The 24405-nt window shown below is 36.9% G+C and overlaps 1 pseudogene; it reads right to left on the bottom strand.

Moving 5' to 3' along the window:
• Positions 1-8357: 8357 nt before the first annotated feature.
• LOC148584634 (uncharacterized) lies at positions 8358-10848 on the bottom strand (annotated as a pseudogene).
• Between the last annotated feature and the right edge of the window lie 13557 nt (positions 10849-24405).

Below are 24405 nucleotides of genomic sequence, written 5' to 3'. Positions count from 1 at the left end.
GGTTTATTTGTACCTTTAACCCTCTTATAATGATGTTTGCTCTTTTCGTTAAACCCCTGATACAGTATTGGTGCCCTGGCGACCTACATAGTAAGCTACTGCTATTTGCCCAACAAGTCCGACCCCGAGTGATCTATACCACTACTGATGTCGTAAGGTGTGACCATCGTTCGTGTAAGGTTGTGTTGTAACACCCTCAAGATCTATTTACAACATAAATAACTCTCAAATGATCTATCTAACTAGTTAATTCTGGGTCAAACTCATGTAATAATAAGCACATATATAATTGTCATCCATATATGAAAGTCATCTCATACGATACTATTAACCATGGGAAAAATATAAAAAGTCCCACAAACTAACAGCTGTTTTTTATAGAATCCCACGATATTCAAAAGGTCCTAAAGTAGCTAATCAAACTATCAAAGTGTGTCAAAAAGGCTACATATTTTTTCTATATTCCAATAATACCCTTATTCTTTTAAAAACTAAAATAAAAAAAATAAGAATTTAATTTTTTTTTTTTTTAAAAAAAAGAAAAGAAAAAAGAAACAAGGAAAGGGGTGGCTTTCATTTTTTTTTTTTTATAAGTTTAATATATATATATATATATATATATATATATATATATTAAGAATGACATGTGTTGCCATTTTTAGTGGCGTTGACGCCACATTTAACAAAATTTGACTCTACGGACTAAATTTTTTTTTTTGAAATATCTCAGAAACCTTTAATTTTACTTTCATATGACATGAAACAATTTGTAATTTATGCCAATTAAAATGATTAATTATTTATTTATTCTAAAAACGTTTTTTTTTTTTTGTATTTATTCACCCATTGGTTTTTTTTTTTTCTTTTAACTTTTTTTTTTAATTATTTAATTATTTAATTTTTAAAAGAATATGGGTATTATAGGAGTATAAAAAAAATAAGTGTCATTTTTGATACATTTTGGTAATTTGATGGGTTACTTTAGTACCTTTTGAACATTGTGAAGTTCGATCGCAAACGACAGTTAGTTTGGGGGGTGTTTTTTATATTTTTCCCATTAATCATTGTCTTTACATGTATACACTTATAAAACTCACATGAAGCAATATTGTGTTCCAAACACTCCATTTACCCAAAATATATAATTCACAATATTTGCAGAGTATTTCATTCGAGTAATAAGCATACATGTTTGATAAATATACAATAGGATGACATAAAGAGTGACAACAAGTATACATGTGAGCTTAATTCACATTGGTCGTCTTCTTGGTGATCATTTTAGAAGTTACCAATTCCAATGTTTGCGAAAGATTATATTATTAGTCACACACCTAGGCTAAAACACACCTAACAATGATAAAATTAAACTTTCAAACATAATGCCAAATGACCGTTTGATCATTGTTGACAATGATCGATTGGTCCTCAAGACAATCTATCATCCTCTGGGCTGAAACTCCTCAAATCTGAAAAAGTCATACTTTTAGCTCATCTAACAAATCCCAAGCCCTAATACATCTTTCAATATTGTTATGAGCACAACTAGACATCAACACAAGTTTCCAACACTAAAGTTCAAACATTTCTTTCAAAATCAAACCTTTCCACTAACCAGCACAAAGTCCTTTGATGCGGTCGTTTTGTGTACAAAAATATCAATAATAAAATTATCACTCGGAATAGGACGAATCATTGTAGGATATGGTTATATTGAAAGTGTCGAACCTCAAGAACTGCGTGTGTGTTGTTATCAAATCTATCAAGATTAAATATAACTTAAATAAAAGAAAGTTGATTTGGTTTGATTTATAAACTAATGCATAAAAGTAAAGATAAAAAGTGATGAGGGATAGAATAGGGGATTAAGTTCACCACTAACCGCATAACAATGGTCAATCACAAATTAATAAGAAACTTTCATATTATGCATGATATAGGGGTCGTCTCACTCGAGTAATCAAGAAAATACCATCATTAAGAAATAAGTATAATCCATCTTTGGTTGGCACGGACCGTCCTCCTAACTACTAAGATGCGGTACGATCCATCTTCCCTAGGTATGGATTATCTAATTCCTTAATAAGCTACATATAATTAAGGGAATAGTATAACCCATCTTCGGTTAGTGCGAACTGTCTACCTAAATTATACTAAACTAGGGTGTAGTACAATCCGTCTTCTCTAGGCATGGTCTATCTAACCGTCTTGATCATATGTCAATTAAAACCGTTGTATAACAGTCACTCATATAATCACAGAAAATATGAAAGATTGGGTTCAATCAATATAAAAGACTTTCTAAGACAAGATAAGAAATTATGCGTAATTACCTTTTTCCCCCATCAACTAAAAATGTATTGTCACTTTTCTCCTATCAACTACAACGCATTGTCACTTTGCCCCCATCAACTACAACACATTGTCATTTTAACCCCATGAATTGAAAACCCTACTATGGGCAAAAGTGGGATAGAAAATTTTAAGATGGCATGTGGGACTCATGTGACGAGTTGACCGTCTGAGTCACAACACCTTTGACTGACAGAAGGGGAGTTTTGGGCACAAAATGGTAGTTTGATAGGGTCGGGCAGTAGGGTTGTCAGTTCATAAGGCAAAGTGATAATGCGTTATAAAAAAAAAATAGGGGAAAAAGTTAATTACCCTAAAGAAATTCATAATGATTGAATATAAAGATTAAGATCAATTCTCATAGTTATACTGTAACGACCCCAATGGGAAAATCAATTAACTGGTAATTGACCCTATAGATCATCTCTCAGCCAAAACCCTCGCTGGGCAGAACTCATGGATCCTAACGATGAACCTTTGGAGGACTTTTCGGAGGATTTGTACGACCTGGGTGAGTTCTAAACCACATAATGCTCGCCATTTATTTTCTTGCATTACATGACTATTTTGTATACCAAAACATGCATATTTACATCTCTCATGATATACACTTTTTTGCATCATGAACTCTATCATTTGCGAAAATGATAGTATGCATGTAAAATACGAACAAGACTAATTGCATTGTATGACATGGTACACAGGTACGTGCAAGATAACGGCCATGGACTTACTATACATGTTAACTTTATGGTCAAATGTGTGTGTTTATATGGGCCTTGGATTCAATGGTTAATCGTGACAGGCGCATCCATTGGCTAATGATTGGTCACTAAAGGACGTACATCATCAGTAGCGTCACTACAAGAAATTTGCTCATTAGCGGCGACTTTCGCCGCTATTGATCAATAGCGGCGACCCTTTACCGCTATTCAGTTGTTGGTATTAATCTGCCACAGATGATCAATAGCGGTGACATTTGGGGTTGCCGCTATTGATGGGTCAATAGCGGCAACGTTTAGTCGCCGCTAATGACTTCTTTTTTTGCCGCAAAAAAAGGTTGAAATAAGGCGTGTGTTGCCGCTGATGATGGTCAATAGCGGCGACATTTTTGTTGCCGCTACTGATGTTTTTAAATAGCGGCGACAAAAAAGTCGTTGCTATTGACTATCAATAGCGGCGACCCTCTCGGTCGCCGCTATTAATGGACAATAGTGGTGACCATAAAGTTGCCGCTATTGATAGTCAGTAGCGGTGACCTTATGACTATCAATAGCGGCGACCTATAAGGTCGCCGCTATTGATGGATAGTAGCGGCGACCACGATGTCGCCACTATTGACCATCATTAGCGGCGACATCTTGGTCCCCGCTATTGATACTCGTCAAACTTAAAAAAAATCATTAGCGGCGACCTTGAGAATAGATGTTGTTATATAGCAGTTATGAGAATTACATCAAGCCTATTTATAGTCAAATCGCTAGAGATAACTAAAGTTAATTGGTGCAAGCATTGCATATATATGAAAGGACAAGTGGATTCAAGGATTCACTTCTCTTATCATGAAACAAAAAGTGAAAGAGGGAAACAATAGCACAAAATAATGACATGTTGGGGACGTCCAGACAATAAGGTTATAATCAAAAGTAAACTCATGCCAAGTCAATCAAACTAAACCACCCAATCCAAGGCTTGCCTTTGAATTGTGGACCCAAAGAGCAACAAACCTTACATATATTGAAGGGTTTGAGTCCTTACCTATGAGCACAAACTATGTCAAAAAAAAAAAAATAAAGGACTTCATCTCATCAAGCAAAGGAATAATAGCTAAACCATTAAAACAAGTTGGTGCAAGCATTGCATATGGAAGGACAAGTGGATTCAAAGATTCACTTCTTATCATGAAACAAAAAGTGAAAGAGGGAAACAATAACACAAAATAATGACATGTTGGGGACGTCCGGACAATAAGGTTATAATCAAAACAATCACATGAACAAACTAAAACAAAAAAAAAAAAAAAAAAAAAGAATCAACTAAGAATAAAAGCAATTCTTTTTTCCTGAAACAAATAACTTAAGACAAAAAAAAGATCGTCGGCCTTAATTACCACAATCAAACACAAACACAAACTTATATGATTAATGAGGTCACAAACACAAACCAACAAACAAATATAATCAAAAACCAAACACTCCAATTCACATTCTACTCATCCTTATAACTCCATGCAAGCCTCCCGCTCGCTACATTTCACAGTACTTCCACCAACAAGTGAATGACAATAGGTTTGAAATAACTTACCATCAATTGAGTCCTTTAGCGCAACAATTTCTTGCCTATCTTTCTCTCATGCCATTCTACATACACTAAAAAAAGAAAATAGTGTTATATACTTGTATTAAATGGAATTAACTTCCACCAACAAGTGAATGACAATGGGATTGAAATATCTTACCCATTGTTATTTGAGTCCTTTAGCACCACAACTCCTTGCACATCTTCCACTCATGCCATCCTGTATACACTTAAAAATGAAATATTGTTATATAATATTACTCTCTTGCATTGTTTAATCAACTTGATAAACATGTCAAGAGAGGTTCACTAACTCAAAGTTCTTAAACAAAAAAACTGTTTGAAGTTCTTACCTTCTAACACAAACCAAATTTGTTATAATCTTTGTAATATTAAAACTTCTTCAACGAAGTACAACTAAAGCACCCTCCAAGTTCTTAAACATTAAAACTATTTAAAGTTCTTACCCTCTAATACAAACCAAATTTGTGACAAATCTTAATAATATTAAAACAAAGTCTTAAACAAAATACAACAAAAGCTCTTTCAAATGTTGCTTCCGCTTGCTTGAGATCCATAAGAGCTCCCTCCAATCCTAGGAATAATAGAATTCATATCATAATCAATGATCTTTCTAACAATTACTTGATATGTGTGTGAATTAAAAAAAAAAAAAAAAAAAAAAAAGTAATAGGCAAGATTCTTTTACCCTCCTATATGTTTTAGCAGCATTTCCATTTGTGCTTGCATAGCAGCTTGAGATGCTTTTGACTCCTTAATTTCGGCCTGAAATGTAGCTGTTACATCCTCCATTTTTGCCTCCATAGCAGCTAGTTTCTCTTCGGTTTCTAGCTGTTTAGCCAAGCATTCATCAAGGTTTTGTTGGTTGCATGCTGATGAGGAATTTGACTTGATAGGTATGGCACCACAACCTTTTCCTCTGACATGTCCTGAGCGGTGTCCACCTAGCACCTTTAAGACAATGTCTTCTTGGCTGGCATTAGTGTTGTCGGAGTTTGCTACTATTGATTCCATTTCATTCTGCACAATCCATGTAAACCTCAACTAAATAATCTATGCAAGTTCATTAGACATATTCATCATGAGTACCCATTTCATTCACTTACATATTTACTCTCAGCGTATTCACTCACAAATATCCCATCCTTGTTAGTGTGCGTGTCCTTGTATATTTCTATGGGATTGGGTGTGGCATTAATTTTCTTTGCCTGCACATAATACACATAATTAACTGTTACACTGAAGAACATTACTGTAAAAGCCTAACACTATATATTCTTACCTTCTTGTGAATGATATTGATGAACGTCGTGCTGCCAGCTGTATGATTTGTTTCCATCTTTGCTCTGATTTTCTTATTTCGCGCAGATTTCTTCTACAAAAATTCAATCAAAAAACATATTAATTTCATTTTTTATAGCTGAATACAAATCTTAGAAATAATAATTGACTATTTATTTGAATAAGATGTGTTTACCTTCCACATACCAACTTCGAATGAATCACATATAACAGGCCATTGTTCCGGAGAAATACCAGTTGGAACATTGGCCCTCGCCTTGGCTTGAGCATTGGCCACCGCTATTGAATCATTGCTATCCACATTTTTGAAATAAATTTTGTAGTTCTTGAGGTGCAATGTGGAGCGTGTCCTATTATAGGCCTTGCCTAATTGATGCTTTAAAGCATCCTTGTGCTTCTGTAGCTCCGTATCCAAAACGAACTTACCCTGAGACATAGTAATTACGAAAACAATGGTCAAAAGTTTGTCACATTATTTGTAGCAAGTGACATAATACACATACACAATGAGATTTATACCTTCACTCGTTCTATCAATCTCTTCACCAATTCATCTGAGACCATGGTCCAACTCTGATAATGGAGGTCGCAATGATCGAGGACAATCTTAGAAATTATCATCGACCACGCTCCGGCATAATCGTCCACAGGTACGACATAGTCATCCTTGAATTTCAAAGTGAGCGGACCATCGTTATCTATCACATCATTAACCTTGGAATTCTTGTTCTGACCCCTTGGCCGTCTAATAGACGTGCTAGCTATTAATCAAAATATGGAAACGTAGTTAGTTGTATCTAGAAAAGAAGTTCGCACAGTGTATGCAACAAACTAATAGGAAAAAGATCTTATATTCACTTACAACTCGCGGTGGGTGCGACTCCTGATGAGGGTATGTCATCAGACCGCTCATGGGAAGAATGGCCATGGCCCTTCGCCAAATCAAGGGTCACCGGTGATGGCATGTCCATATCGTCATCAACATCAACGAGAGTCGGCCTATCATGATCCTCAACATGACACAAGCCTCGGCCTTGACCTCGGAGTTGACCACGGCCTTGGACTCGGCCACGCCCTATCACCATTTCTAGTTGCTCTGATAGATCTGCACACAACACAAAATAAATATGAATCAGTCATATAACCATAATATTGCATGTTATATGGTTTGGACAAAAAAAATTGTTCATATACTTAATTTAGTTAATTGCACATAAGTGGTCAATATGTAGAAAAAGAAAAACCAAAAATAAAATATGAGTAGCAACACATCATACAATTTGTTAATCCAATTCCAACTTGATCATTCTGTATCATTGTTGCTTGAGGATGACTGTTCGTGTTCAGAGTTCTCTGTGTGCTCAGATTTTGTGTCATAGTTGCTACTTAACTCTTCTTCACTATCGGAGTTAGTATTATGCTCCTCAATCGAAGGGTTATCGTCAATGAACATGCTTGCATCAAGTTGCACATATAATTCATCAATAGGTATTGTCGAATCATCTCTATGTAACATAGTAGAGTTTTCAACAATTGTAATATTACCCCCAACACATTCATTTTTCTGGTATACCTCATTGTTAGTTTCTTGGTCACCATTCTCATTATCTTCCCCTATCACTGTTGGATTATAGTATGTGTTTCTATTGGTCAGCGTCTGCGCTACTTTCCAACTGCCACCCAATTTAGGACCACTCAAGTAAAACACTTGCGCAGCTTAGCATGCTAATATGAATGGGTCGGACTCATACCATTTACGAGAGGTATTCACAATTGTAAAACCTTGTTCCTTTCTTATTCCCTGCGTATTACTCCCAGTGTCCCACCAATCGCACTCAAATAGATACACCCGATTTCGGCCAGGGTAACATAACTCAACAATGCTCTTTAACTCACCATAGTATTCATCGTCTGACGTGTTGTACCTACCTTTCACAACAATACCACTACTCTAGGTAGTACGAGTTTCTGCACATTCTTTTGTGTGGAACCTAACCCCATTCACAATGCAACCTCTATACGATCTAACTTGACGATCAGGTCCGAGTGAAAGATGGTATAATTGTTCTAGGACATTTTCTGCATTACGCCCACCACTGTATATATTATCACAAAACCAACGCTCAAATGTGGCCCTATGCTTCTTCTCAATGTCATGGCCACCGCCCCGTTCGATCATCTGATAATGTTCACTGCGTAGAAAAGTGTATGTCATTAGTAATCATCTAGTGTCATGATTAAACAAAAGAGAATTGGATAAGGAACCTACAATTATACACTTACTGCAAGTATGAAGCTGTTTCCTTACAGTTGCTAAGTACATACCATCAAGCCCTCGCAAAAATGTTCTCATCAAGTGTCACATATTTTGCCACATCCAACGGTCAAACTCGCTGAAAGAACACATCGAGGCCTTGTTCCGTTTCTTCCATACAGCCGTTAGCATTTCGCTCTTCACAGCTCCATCTTGTCTCAATCCCACGAAGATACATGGAGCAAAACGTCAAACACTCATCAACTAAATAAGCCACAGCAATTGAAGCCTCCGGTCGCGCTTTGTTTCGCACCTTCCTCTTACGTTTACCAAGCGTCCTTTCCATTGGATACATCCAACGGTTTTGTACTGGTCCCCCAAGCTCAGCCTCTCGAGGTAAATGAACCGCTAGATGTACCATAACATGAAAAAATGCTGGTGAAAATATTTGTTCCATCTTGCATAAAATCACGACAATGTTGACCTTCATTTGCTTCAAGATATCTACTTTTAATGTCTGTGCACACAACTGCGTAAAAAAATTACTTATCTCAATCATGTTTTTTCTATTTCAGGCGTTAATTTTCTACGGATCGCAACAGGAAGTAAGCGCTGTAAGAAAACATGACAATCCATGGCTTTTCATTCCCGATATCTTGCCAGGAAGCTTGTTCACACATCGACCAATGTTAGACGCATACCCATCAGGAAATTTTACACATTTCAGCCACTCACATAACTGGTTCTTCTCATCTCTTGTCAAAGTGTATGCCACAACTGGCATCTTGGTGGTTGCATCATTTGTCTGCAAGTGCAATTCTTTACGTACACCCATCTCACGTAAATCTCTTCGTGCGTTGGCTGTGTCCTTTGTCTTCCAAGGAATATTCATCAATGTACCCAAGATACTATCATATATGTTCTTCTCAATGTGCATGACATCTAAATTGTGTCATAATTTCAATGTTGACCAATAAGGCAACTTAAAGAAAATACTTTTCTTCTTCGAATTCGACACATTTATATCACAATCACTTGTGCGATGCTTTCTCTTGTTCCCAATATGTTTCCCAAACTGCACATGTTCAACATGTATTAGTTGTTGCAACAGTTGATCTTTGGACATTTCTTCAGGTTCCAATCTATACTCCTCTGTACCATCGAACAATTATCTTTCTTGTCGCCACACATGGTCTTGAGGAAGCCACCTATGATGATACATGTAACACTCTTTAGACCCATACTTCAACCTATAAGACATTGTATCCTTGTTACATATCGGACACGCCAGTTTTCCCTTCGTAGAATAACCAGACAAGTTTCCATACGCGGGAAAATCGTTTATGGTCCATAGTAACGCTGCATGCAACTGAAATGTCTCTTTAGTCAAAGAATTGCAAGTGGTTATATCTTCATTCCATAATTCATGCAAATCATCAACCAAAGGCCGCAAATACACATCAATGTCGTTTCCAGGTGCTGTGCGACCAAGGATAATTAAGGACAATATCATATTTGGACCCTTCATACACATCGATGGAGGTAAATTGTACGGCATTAATACTACTGGCCATATGCTATATGTGGTTCTCATATTACCAAATGGGTTGAAACCATCACTTACCAAGCCAAGTCACACGTTACGGGAATCACGAGTAAACCATTCATGTTCTTTATCAAACTCTTTCCATGCAAGACCATCGGCTGGGTGTCCTAGAGTGTTGCCGTCATCTTTTCGTTCATCTTTGTGCCACCTCATATTTTTGGCCATATCTTTCGACATGAATAATCGTTGCAACCTCGATTTTATTGGGAAATACCGCAAGACCTTTTGAGAAATTTTCTTGCCGCTACCCTTAACACAACTCCATCTTGAAGTGTTACATGTTGGGCATTGTACTTTATCAGCATGTTCCTTCCAAAAAAGCACACAATCATTCTGGCATGCATGTATAGACTCATAACCAAAACTCAAGTCCCGGCAATATTGCTTTGCTGCTCAGTAGGAGCATGGCAATGTCTCTCCATCAGGAAAGGCCTCCTTTATCAACTTAATAATCATATCGAATGTCTTGTTACTCATGTTGCAAATCGTCTTTATATTAAGCATCTTCAAAATAAAAGCTACTTTTGTAAATTTATCACAGCCTGGATAAAGTTCACCCATGCTATCTTCCCATAATCGACCAAAACCGGTTCTATGTTCGTGATTGTCAGTTGTTGGACCCCGACTTGTAGAGGATTCACCTATGTTGGCTTCCAAAAATGTCCCCATTTGAACATCGCCTAACAATTCTTTGATCTCATCAACCTCCTCTATCCTCGCATTTGTATTAGTGTGTAAGTTGGCAGTCACGTTTATATTACACGGATCTTCTTCCCTATGAAATATCCATCGAGTGTATGTGTGATCAATTCCATGTAGATACAAGTGACTCTCCACCAATTCAATATGACGAAAATATTGATTTGCACAATCACGACATAGACACCTCATAATACCATTTACATCCACACATGGACGCGCCATTGTAAGGAATTCTTCAAGTCCTTTTAGATATCGATCTGAACATCGAATAGGTTCTTGCATCCAACTCTTATCCATCTCGATGTCACTATCACAAGTTACTCTTTCCCTACATTTAATCACAAGCGTGTTTAGAGAATATAAACATTACCTCTATAATATGGAACTATTTACCAACATCTAAGATACATAAGGGTTATGACATTAAATCATTGGATGTCATCTTGTGCAAGAAACTGACATCTTTTATTTGTAGTTGTAAAAGATGGCATCTTCTTTCATGCGTGACATATATATAATTTGTAGTTTATGGAATGGTTTGATATTAAACGACAAAGCCCATATAAAACGGATATTTGTAATTTTATAATTACAAATGGTTTCATTCTATAAATTTTACCTCTGTCTTCATTGAGGCTTAAAAAAGATGTCAGTTTCTGCAATGAAACTGACATCTTCAAAATTTCATATTGATGAATATTTTGATTTGGATGACAATATATGGGAACAACATATTATGAAAAAAACTATATATCAATGTTCTGCAATTTTACAAGGAACCATACGATTTTGTCTTCATTCTTTTGAATCATGAAATGGTTTCATCTTGTGTCTTTTCTGTTTTTATTTCTATTTCAAAGCTAAGATAAAGAAGGCAGTAAAGCTCAGATGAAGACTTATCAGAAGTGGAACCATATTCAGCAACCAAACCATTGATTTGGTTCATGATTGTATAGATGTATGCTGTATTTGCTGCAGTCATCTTTTATGACACATTGCTAGGCAACCAAAAAGCATATAGCAAAGATGACAATGTTTAACTTATTGACAAAATAAATGAATGTCATAAGAAGTTATAGGTGACACTAACATAAAGTAGTCTACACTACATGTAAACAAGTCCATTGACTGCAGCAAATATAGCATTTAAGCTCAAAGAGAAGCAAAAAAATATGTATAGATATGTATTAAGTCTGAGATTGAGTTATTTTAAAGAGCTCCATCTATAGTTTTGACTAGTTAGTTTAGAGAATAGAGTGACTAGAACTTCTCCAGGTCAAGATAGTTGAATGATCACCACCAACCAAGAGAAAAGAAGAATCATTACAAAAGCATAGTTTGAACCATGTTGATTATGCATAAAAAATAAAAATAAAAATAAAAATTGAGAAGACACTTGAATATCATCAAAACTGGGGTAACAAAATCACCCTCGCATGTTCTGTCAAGGTTTCATCCAAAAAAAAAAAAAAAAGGGTAAAAAAACCAAGTCGATGCTTTTACTTAGTTAGGATATCCTATTGCTATTTCATATCAGCACATGCCAGAACAGTGACAACACAAACCATTAACTACTTTCAAAAAAAAATATATATACCAACCCTCAATACTCGAAAAATATCTAATCAGTGAATTAATCAACCAACCAACACTATTCTTTTTTTAAGTAATTTAATAACCTATAAACATAATTTCAACCTCGCAAGGGAATTTACAAGTCCAAGTTCATTTCCAATTACAAATAGGTCATAGATAATATTTAAGAGTAATCAAGCATATTCAATCAAACCAAAAAGCTCCCAACACTTCTCTCCAGTCCTTTAAGAGGCATTAGTTTAAGTCATATAGGTACCAAATTACCAAAATATGAAAAATTGCCCATTTCATAGATGCTTTCCACTAGAAGCTAATCCGTTCAATCATACCTAAATACATCACAAACAATGTGTATAACACAACCACAACCAGAATCAAGCATAACAATTAACAAGAAATGAGACAAGATTAAATCATGGGAATCATACCTAACATGTGCAATTTCAACAGAACATTGAGAAGAAAATATACTACAAGTCTACAATGTGAAAATAAAACAAAATAAAAGATTCAAAGAAAACAAGATTCAAAGAAATTCACAAACAAATTTTTTTTAAAAAAAATCCTTGGGGGTGCCACTGCACCCCCAAGGTACCACGTGGCTCCGCCACTGCTTATAATATCTTCCTTTACTACTCTCCAACAATGCTGAAATAGAGCCATAGTGAACCCATCCTGACAAGAAGCCTCATCCTATTCCATGTACCTCAAAAAGCTCTAACCACCTCCTTTTCAAATGACCACTCTAACCACGCCCTCTCCTCTCTCAATTGAATTAGGCAGGAAACCCTCCACACAGGTCTTCAATCTATTGTTTCTTTAAAAAGGCTCTTCTGAAAATTGAACTATCTGATCCTTCACCACTACTTTCTTTAGTAAAAAGATCACCATCAACTTTGAAATACCCAATAAAATAAACTCTTTAATAGAAATTCACAAGCCAATGGAAAAATCATGTGACATGATCTCCTTTAAGCAAGTCACCCTCATTTTTAGCCACCAACCCAACCCCTCCATCAAGATGCCATTTCCAACTTAGATTTAAGTTCTTCCCTTCTAGTTTGTTCCTCTTTAAGACAAATTTACAGCCTCTTTTAAATCCAAACATTGAATGTCACCAACACCCTTCCCTTTCTAGTTTCTAAATTCCAAAAGGCCACTGTATTCTATTTTCTTGAATCTTCTTAAAAGGCCTTTGGCTTCTAGCCAACACAAAACTAGGCAAGCCCTAAATGGAGAAACTCATCCACCATTTATGCACTTTCCCAAAAAAAATCTTTCACATTAAGCCACATATTTACACCTCAATGTTCCCATTTTTCTCTCAAACTCGGATAAACAATCAAATAGGAAATGGTTAAAGATAAGACTTGGGAGTAACAATTGCAAAGAGATTTCAAAATATTCCTTTTTATAAGTGAGTTTGCAAAATATTCCTAGCACTCTAGAGAAGCTAAACTTCAAGAAATTGACTATTTGAGTACTGAGAGGCATTTAAGGTTTTCAAGCATTTAGGAGAAACTCATACCGGAGAGAGGTACGCCGGAGAGAGATCGAGCTACCGGAGAGAGTTGAGTGTGCCGGAGAGAGTTGAGTGCGCCAAAGAGAGAGAGGTGCGCTGGAAAGAGAGCTGCAGGAGAGAAAGAAACGTTTGCCGGAGAGAGAGAAAGAGAGTGAGAGTGAGAGAGTGATGAGGGAGGTCTGAAAAATACGGTGATGAGCTATTTGGGTCGAAAAAAAAAAAAAAAAAAAAGGTCTGAAAATTTAAGAAATCGCGCCAACAGATGGCGCCAAGTTTTTATGCGCACTCAATAGCGGCGACCTTAGTCGCCGCTAATGAGCTCAAATATATATATATATTTTAAATTATACTTTCAATTTTTTAATTTTTATTTATTTAGGGTTTTTTTTTAAAAAAAAAATTCTCTTGTAATATGTTTTTATTATTATAATATTAACTAAAAATTTCCGTTTAATAAATTTTTATGATAAAGATCATTAAGTTGATATTTATCTTATAATTAATTACAAAATAATACAAAATCCAAAAATAATATAAGATCAATATAACTAAGGCACTAAGATAATATAAAAAGCTTACAGTTCAATTGAATATTCGATTGAACCTTCAATTGTATCCAGTTTGATCTATCAATTGATTATATCACAATCAATCAAACTAATTCACTAGGATCGATCAGATGTTTGATCGAACATTTAATCATATCATGATCAATCGAACTAATTCATTAGGATCGATCGGATGTTTAATCGATCATTTGATCCTATCACGATCAATGGAACTAATTCATTAGGATCGATCAGAGGTTTGATCGATCATTTGATCATATCACGATCAATCGAACTAATTCACCTGGATCAATCGGATGTTTGATCAATCTTGATCGATCGATCATTTGATCCTATCACGATCAATCGAACTAATTCACCTAGATCGATCGGATGTTTGATCGATCTTGATCGATCGATCATTTGATTCTATCACAATCAATCGAACTAATTCATCTGGATCGATCGGATATTTGATCGATCGATCATTTCATCCTATCACGATCAATCTAACTAATTCATTAGGAGCGATCGGATGTTTGATCGATAATTTGATCCTATCACGATCAATTGAATTAATTCAGTAGGATCGATCGGACATTTGATTCTATCACGATCAATCGAACTAATTCATTAGGATTAATCAGATGTTTGATCGAACATCTGATCTTATCACGATCAATCGAATTAATTCATTAGGATTAATCGGATGTTCGATCAATCATTTGTTCCTATCACAATCAATCAAACTAATTCACCAGGATCGATCGGATGTTCGATCGATCATTTGATCCTATCACGATCAATGGAACTAATTCATTTGGATCGATTAGATGTTCGATCGATCATTTGATCCTATCACGATCAATCGAACTAATTCACTAAGATCGATCGGTTATTCAATCAAACATTTAAATAAGAATAACAAATAGAAAACTTCAATAATAATATAGAAAAAAATAATAATAATAATAAATAAATATTTAGTAGGAGAATTTGTTTCCTTTAAAAGAAAAAAATAAATATTTATTTCTTATATAAAATAAGAATAGAAAATAGAAAAAATTCACCAATAATTAATATCGGAGGTGAATTTTTGGGATTTTTATTTTATTTTATTTTATTTATTTTTTTTTTTTTTCAGGAGTAAATAGCTATTTATCTTAATTAGCGGCGACTTTAGGGTCGCCGATAATAAGTTTTTAATTATTTTTTATCATTTCATTAGCGGCGACACCAAAGTCGCCGCTAATGATCACTCATTAGCGGCGACTCTCAAAAGTGGCCGTTGTTGATACTCATTAGAGGCGACCATGGGGTCGCCGCTAATAAGTTTTTAATTATTTTTTATCACGTCATTAGCAGCGACCCCAAAGTCGCCGCTAATAATCACTCATTAGCGGCGACCCTCAAAAGTGGCCGTTGTTGATAGTTTTTAATTATTTTTCCAATGTCAACAGCAGCCAGCTTAAAGTCGCCGCTAATGACCATCATTAGCGGCAACTATTGGGTTGCCGCTGATTTAATCTTATTAGCGGCGATCCTAGTCGCCGCTATTTAGGTTTAATAGCGGTGACACCGTTGAGTCGCCACAAATGATGTTTAATAGTGGTGACTATTCTATTATTGTTGCTGCTAAATAATTGTTTTTTTGGTTTTAAGCGGCAACTATTAGCGGCGACTTTCTTGTCGCCGCTAATGATGGGTCATTAGCGGCAACTGAAAAAAGTCGCCGATACTGACCCATCAATAGCGGCGACTTTGGGGTCGCCGCTATTGGTTTGGTCGCTAAAGACCATATTGCTTGTAGTGCGTGGGCAACCTGAGGTCAGACTCGGTTGGACTGCTAGTGTAATGGATGGTAGCATACGATAGTTGGGGCACCGACATTGCATTACAGGTCCTTGGGGACAGTGCCTCGTGTAGACCATATTGTTGAATTATTACTAATTCTCATGATTATAGCATGTAATATATATATATAGCATTCATGGATAACTGGCATACCTAAAATGTTACATACTTTACCAAACGGATTTCATCACTAATGGCGTGGGTATTGTGTGTATTATTTCTCAATTTTATTTTCCATCTCCATTATGCATAACAAGGTTTTGCTAGGGTAGAGGAACAAGTCTTCAGACAAAATAATGGCGGTGGCCCAGGACTTGAACCAGGTCATTTTTTAGGACATGGACCGGGTATGGCTGAAGTCCATGTGGGGTGATGAAGTGACCATACGGGCATAAATGATAAAAATCCTCATTATGTTGGCTCTACTTAAGATTAGGCGTTGATTTTGTTTTCTCAATCCCAGCTATCTTTTGGCCTGTAATATGTATATTTTGACGATGGGTCTATTGACCAATACACTTGAAGATTTATCTATGTGATGGTATTTATCTTTACTCTGGTAATTATACTTGTGGTATTTAGATATTGCTTTATATTCATGTAGTTTAAAGTCTTCTGTTATATTCTCTCGTTTAAGAGAGATTAAGATCCCTGAGTCTTGTCTCGTAAGGGATGTAGGAGACGAACCATGAAGTCAATTACCAGTTAATTGATTTCCACAGGGTGTTACACTCCACCAAATTAATTAGACAATTAGATGAATGAGATGACCCAAAATTTCTAAAGTAAGTAGTTGAAGCATCCATACTTAGGGTTTCCACATTTTTTTCCCTTCATTTCTTGTTGGTTTGTTAAAATATCTTTGCATGAATTGAATTCTTGTTCCTCACTGGTGGTTATAATTTTTTGAGGATTAAGTTTATTTAAACAGAGACTTGTTTTTTGACACCAAACATAAGTAGAATAGTTATGATAGGCTAGTAATTTAAGAATTTATAATTTCTTTAAAATGGTAAGAAATTCTTATCTAAAAAAACTAACTTGATTAAAAAAACCTACCATTGCAACATATATTTTCCTTTTAGGCATTATCCAAATTTTTGGATTAAACGCCCTTTTCTAGTCAAAAGATATATATATATATATATATCTGTGTGTGTGTGTGTGTTTGGTAAAGATGTGGAAGAGTGAGGAGGAAAAATAATAAAAACATAAGGGGAGAGAGAGAGAGAGAGATTGCTATATTCTATTAAAAATGAGAAATGATATTTAGTAGACTCTTATACTACGGTCATACAACTATGATGATGTGACATTGAAAATCAACATTTGAATCAACAAGAACTTGTAGAAATAAAAATCAATGACTGATATTCGCTGCCACATCATCATAGTTGTATGGCCGTAGTATGAGAGTCTACTAAATAGCATTACTCAATAGGGATAGAAAAGGGCAAGGGTGAAGAAGGAAATGCTAGGTATTATTTTGGTTCTAGGTAAATATTATTATTTAAAAAAAAGTAAAAAAGAAAGTGGCCATTATTTTTAATACCCGATTTTTAGAAAATATTATTAATTTAGGAGTAGAAGAATACTCGAAGAACACCTAGCATTTTCCGGGAAAAAATATACACAAAAGCTAACGCAACTGGATTGAAAAATTTGTTTGCAAATGATTGAGAGATTTATTCCATCATTGAAAAATTGTTCAAAATTGTCCCTACTCTAACCCAATAGGATTAAAAAATAGAGAAGGAAAAAAATGTCTTGTATTAAATAAGTATATTATGAGGTAAAACTCCTTACGCTTTTCTTCTTTTTATTTCGTGGAAAATGACTGGAAAGCCACGCACCCCCCTGCAGACGTGTCAATCTCCCTATGGCCAGTATTGCAACATCGATCTGGACACCATCCTAGTACATTTCCCTACCACCACAAAACGCGGTTTAAATCCAGCGGCCAGCGCCCACGCCCGCGCACGCCACGAGCCCATCCCCATCACCCTCTCCTGCGTAATTTGTAGCTAGCGCGCAGAGAGCAGACCATGAGCACCGAGGCGCGAGATGAGGTGCTCAAGGGCAAGGAGGAAGCGAGCCGGTTGTTGCAGTCCCACCTCGAGAAGAAGTGCCCAAGTGGGCCAGGCTAGTGCTCTGGTTCATGGCCGAGCTGTGTCATAAGCTGTGAAGATGATGCTGAGCTGGATGATGATGTGCTGAGATGGCAGGGTGTGAAGATAATTCCACGTGCAGTAACTTCCAGAGAAGAGTAGTAGTTAAGTCTGTTAGATGTTAGAAGGAAGTTGTAAGACAGTTAGGAGGTTGTAAGCTTGTAAGAGAATTATAAGTAGTTCTCTCTTCATTTTGTAAGGTTAGCTTTTGATGGTTGTAAGTTCATTCTGAACTTGGAGGTAGAGCATCCTTGAAATGTTCATGGAGGTTAAGCAATCCTCGAAATTGCTTGTTCAATAAAGATCTTCCCAATTCTTTCTCTCTTCCATTCTTTTACTTTCTTTCTCTCTTATTACAAGCTCAATTACAGTGCACTCATCATCAGCACTGTAACAAGTGGTATCAAAGCCCTTGATCCATTTGGTTCGTATATTTTCTTTTCTTTTCTCTTCCTTCGTTACATAAAAAAAAAAAAAAAATAGTGTTACAATGGCAGAGGATACACTCTGGGAGCAGGGCCGGCAGTTAAAAGAAGTCCAAAGTGAAGTTTTGGAGCTAAGGAAGGATATGAAGGATATTCCTGAGATGAAAACAACATTGAATAAGTTGATGGGAATGATGACATCAATCTTGGCCAAGGACAAACAGCAAGAGAAGCAGCCTATTCACCAGAATGTGGAGGGGGATGCTACAGTTTCTGGTTGTGGGGTTGCTCAACAGTGGGGAAAAGGTGCTGATGAGATTCACACTAAGGCTATTAGGTTGGAATTCCCAACTTTCAATGGTGACGACCCAGATTCATGGTGTTATAGAGCCGAGCAATTCTTTGAATTTTATGACATTCAAGAAAGGCAGAAGTTGAGGATTACTGCATTCCACATGGAAGGTAAGGCCTTATCATGGTTTCAAGCCTTAAGAAATACTAATAATCTGTCTAGTTGGAATGATTTTTTGATTGCTATTCAAGTTAGATTCGGGAAGGGGGCATATGATGATCCTATGGAGACCCTATTTAAATTGAAACAAGTTGGCTCTTTAGATGAATATAAAACTCAGTTTGAAATATTGGCAAATAGAGTCTTACTGTTGATTGATTCTCACAAACTGAGTATGTTCTTGGGGGGTTTGAGAGATGACATTCGATTGCCTGTGAGAATGTTTAATCCCAAGACCTTGAATGATGCTTATGCCTTGGCACGAATTCAGGAGGAATGTCTTGCAACTAACAGCAGATCAGGGAAACTTGTTTGGAGAAATCAAGGAGTGGGAAATGAGAGTAGTTATGCAGCCAATAAGGGTGGAAATTCAGTTGGGACTAGAATGCAGTTTTATAATGCACCAAGGCAAAATCAAGGGGGTTTTGGAGGTACCAATCAGACCAATGGGTTTGTTAATGATACTCCTAAGGCAATAGTTCCAGTTCAGAAAATTTCTCCTGCCCAAATGGATGAGAGGAGGAAAAAAGGTTTATGTTACTCATGTGATGATAAATGGAGTAGAGGTCATGTATGTGCTGTGCCTAAGCTATTCTTAATTGAAGAAGTGGAAGGGCTGAAAAGGGTTATGGAGATGACTACTCCTGACCAAGAAGAGGAGGATCCAGGGAAATTTTTTTTGGATACAGAACCTGAGATATCTCTCAATGCTATTACAGGAACTCTAAATCCCAAAACAATGAGAATTATGGGAGTTTTGAAAGGGCAGCAGGTGATTATTCTCATTGATTCAGGGAGTACTCACAATTTTGTGGATTCACAGTTAGCTGAAAGACTAGGAATTGTGAGCTCCAATAGGGATGCTATTATGGTGAAGGTGGCTAATGGTCAAACAGTTAGAAGTCCAGGGAGAAGTTCAGACTTGTGTCTTAAAATTCAAGGGACAAACTTTAAGGTGGATTTGTATATTCTACCATTAGCAGGGTGTGATGTGGTTTTAGGCATACAGTGGTTGAGATTGTTGGGTCCAATTTTATGGGACTTTGGCCATTTAACTATGGAGTTTCAGTTGGGTGAAGTGAATTGCTGTTTGAAGGGTTTGCAGCAAGGTCCTCCCTTAACTTTTGTGGATGGGAAGTCTAAAAAGTGGTTGAAGAAAAACAGCAAAGGAATTATGCTACAGCTTATCAATGATGAAGGACATAAAGAGCAGCAAGTTCAAAAGAAGGAAGAGGGTTTGTTCAGTGATATTCTTGAAGAATTTAAGGATGTTTTTCAAGTTCCTACTGAGCTTCCACCAGCTAGATCACATGACCATGCTATTACTTTGAAAGAAGGGGAGCAACCTGTTTCAGTCAGGCCTTACAAGTATCCATTTTTTCAGAAGGAGGAGATTCAGAAGATTGTAAAAGGCTTGCTGAAATCTGGTGTAATTCGACATAGCACCAGTCCCTTCTCTGCTTCAGTAATTTTGGTGAGGAAAGCTGATGGAACATGGAGGATGTGCATGGATTACAGAGCTCTCAACAAGGTAACTATTAAAGATAGTTTTCCAATTCCGGTTGTAGATGAATTGTTGGATGAGCTGTTTGGATCTACAATTTTTTCCAAATTGGATTTGATCTCTGGTTATCACCAGATCAGAGTAGTGGAAAAGGATATTCCTAAAACTGCTTTTAGGACACATGAGGGTCATTATGAGTTTCTGGTTATGCCTTTTGGTTTAACTAATGCTCCTTCTACCTTCCAAAGCCTAATGAATCATATTTTCCAACCTTATCTCCGGAAGTTTATCTTGGTATTTTTTGATGACATTCTCATCTTTAGTAAGGATGAAAACACTCACAGACAACATTTATACATGGCTTTAGACATTTTGAGGAGACACAAGTTATTTGCCAAGATGTCAAAGTGTAAATTTGGATGTGCAAGGGTGGATTATTTGGGCCATATTGTCTCTGCAGATGGGGTAACAGCTGATCCAGGAAAAATTCAAGCTATGGTTGAGTGGCCTTTTCCAACCAACATAAAAGCTTTGAGAGGCTTCTTGGGTTTGACAGGTTACTATAGAAGGTTTATCAAGGGATATGGATCTATTGCTGCTCCATTAACTGCCATGTTGAAAAAGAATGCATTTACTTGGGATGAGGTTGCCAAGGGGGCTTTTCAAAGCTTAAAGACTGCACTAACTCATGCTCCTGTTTTAGCATTGCCCAACTTTGCTCAACCCTTTGTTATAGAATGTGATGCAAGTGGAGTAGGGATAGGAGCAGTTTTAATGCAGCACAATAAGGCCATAGCTTATTTAAGCAGAGCATTGAAGGGGAGAGCTCTTCTTATGTCCACTTATGAGAAGGAGCTCCTGGCTTTGGTGACTGCAATTCAGAAATGGAGACCTTACTTGTTGGGACAAAGCTTTGTAGTCAGAACAGATCAACAAAGTTTGAAATTCTTGCTGGAACAGAAGGTTGGAACTTCTTTCCAACAGAAATGGATAACCAAGTTGCTTGGGTATGATTTTACAGTAGAATTTAAAAAGGGCACTGAAAATAGAGTGGCAGATGCTCTCTCTAGGAGAGAAGGGTGGACAGAAGGGGTCTCCATTGCTCTTTTATCAATACCTACTTCAGATTGGGTGGCTAGGTTGAAAACTCATTATAAAGATGATTCACTTATGCAGAAGCTTGTTACTAACTGGTTGACTAATAAGTTGAATGCTGAGAAGTATGCTTACAGAGAGGGTTTGATGTTTTATAAAAACAGGCTCTGTATTGGGGAGGATCCAATCATTAAGGCTCAAGTCTTATCTTTTGTTCATAGTGATCCTATTGCAGGGCATTATGGGTTTGAGAGAACAATGCAGAGAGCCAAAAGGGTTTTCTTTTGGAAGGGAATGAAAAAAGACCTTAAACAATTCATTAGGGAGTGTGAGGTCTGTCAGAAGAATAAGCATGAGAACACCTCTCCTGCTGGGTTGCTGCAGCCACTTCCAATTCCACTTCAGATTTGGTCTGATATTTCCATGGATTTTGTGGAAGGTTTGCCCCTCTCCAATGGACATTCTGTAGTTTTGGTAGTAGTGGACAGGTTGTCTAAGTATTACTCATTTCACTTCTTTAGCTCATCCTTATACTGCATCTAAAGTTGCTCAATTGTTTGTGAGTCACATTGTTAAGCTCCATGGTATGCCCACTTCTATTGTGTCTGATAGGGATCCCACTTTTACAAGTGTGTTTTGGAAAGAGCTGTTTAGAATGCAGGGAACCACACTTAAGATGAGTACAAGTTATCATCCACAAACGGATGGACAGACTGAGATTGTGAATAAGAGTTTGGAAAATTATCTAAGGTGCTTTGCTCAAGATAGGCCTAAGCAGTGGATAACTTGGTTACCTTGGGCTGAGTATTGGTATAACACTTCTTGGCAAGCATCCATCAAGATGACCCCCTTTGAGGCTGTTTATGGGAGACTACCTCCTAGGTTACTAACCTATGTGCCAGGTACTACTCAAGTGGCAGCCGTGGATGAGATTTTGAAGTCTAAAGAGGAAATTCTAACCCTTTTGCAGCATAATCTTCAGCATGCTCAACAGCGAATGAAGAAATATGCTGATTTAAGGAGGTCAGAAAGGACTTTAAATATTGGACAGCAGGTGTATCTCAGGTTGCAGCCTTACAGACAGGGATCCTTGAGTACTCGAAGGGGCTTAAAATTATCTCCTAGATTTTATGGGCCCTTCTCAGTGATTAAGAAAGTGGGGGAAGTAGCTTATGAACTGAGTTTGCCTTCCAATGCTAAGATACATCCTGTATTTCATGTTTCCCAGCTCAAACCTAAGTTAGGGAGCCGTAATATTGCTATTCCTACACTACCTCCTGTGAATGGAGATGGAATTATTCAGCCTGAACCATTGGCTGTGTTGGCCAGAAGGTCTAGAGCTAAAGACAATCATGCAATCACTGAAGTTCTCATCAGGTGGGCAGGGCAATCTCCTGAGGATGCCACTTGGGAGGAATTTCAAGCTTTGAAAAGGGCTTATCCACACCTTCTGGGCAAGGTGTTTTGAAATGGAAGAGTATTGTCACAAGCTGTGAAGATGATGCTGAGCTGGATGATGATGTGCTGAGATGGCAGGGTGTGAAGATAATTCCACGTGCAGTAACTTCCAGAGAAGAGTAGTAGTTAAGTCTGTTAGATGTTAGAAGGAAGTTGTAAGACAGTTACGAGGTTGTAAGCTTGTAAGAGAATTATAAGTAGTTCTCTCTTCATTTTGTAAGGTTAGCTTTTGATGGTTGTAAGTTCATTCTGAACTTGGAGGTAGAGCATCCTTGAAATGTTTATGGAGGTTAAGCAATCCTCGAAATTGCTTGTTCAATAAAGATCTTCCCAATTCTTTCTCTTTTCCATTCTTTTACTTTCTTTCTCTCTTATTACAAGCTTAATTACAGTGCACTCATCATCAGCACTATAACAAGCTGGCCCTCATTGGCGCCGATATTTCCTAGGTCATGATACAATGCAAATTCTTTCAACTTTGGTCATAGAGTTGCAGCACAGCTTCCAAATTAGCAATGGAGTTCCTGTTCTTTATTTTGGCAGCAACCGCTTCCTTGTTCTCCCTTATCCACTTGAAATCTATCGCTGCTTTCCAGTCACTGAGGTTTCACAGCTTGATCAACAAAAACACACAATCCAGAAAGCACAATCCAAAGCGCAGTCGAAAATACAGATCTTAGCCATTCATTGAGGGCATAAAAAACACAATTGTACCAACGTTTGACCGTTCGATCAAGCACCAGGAAAACAAGACAGAAGTGCCTGTGCACCCGCCCTATATAAAGGGGCACGACCTCCCGTTGTCCTCACACTTGTTTAGAGCTTCTCCTGAACATACACTAAACACATATTAAACAAGATTAATACACACACACAAAAAAAAAAAAAAAAAAAAAAAAGATGAAGAAGAAGAAGCTTTATTCATATGGTTTACCTCTCTTGAAGGTAGAAACCTTAAACCTCCAAGAAATATTGCCTTATCCTCTCTCTCTCTCTCCTCTAGGGTTCCCTTGTTGAATGGGGAGCAAAAATAGAGCTAAGGGTCATCAACAACCCTTAGATAGACTCTCTCCCATGAGTCCATGCTGAGATGACATGCATTTTCTTATTTTGATGCAGAATGCACCAATTAATCGTTTAAAGCACCTATCGATCATTCTGCTCATTCGATACCGGTCGATTGTTAAAG

The sequence above is a fragment of the Corylus avellana genome, chromosome 7 (assembly GCF_965113065.1).
Source record: "Corylus avellana chromosome 7, dhCorAvel1.hap1.2, whole genome shotgun sequence".
Taxonomy (NCBI): domain Eukaryota; kingdom Viridiplantae; phylum Streptophyta; class Magnoliopsida; order Fagales; family Betulaceae; genus Corylus; species Corylus avellana.
Note: the sequence above shows the minus strand (reverse complement) of the source record. Positions and strands in the feature narration are given on the sequence as shown.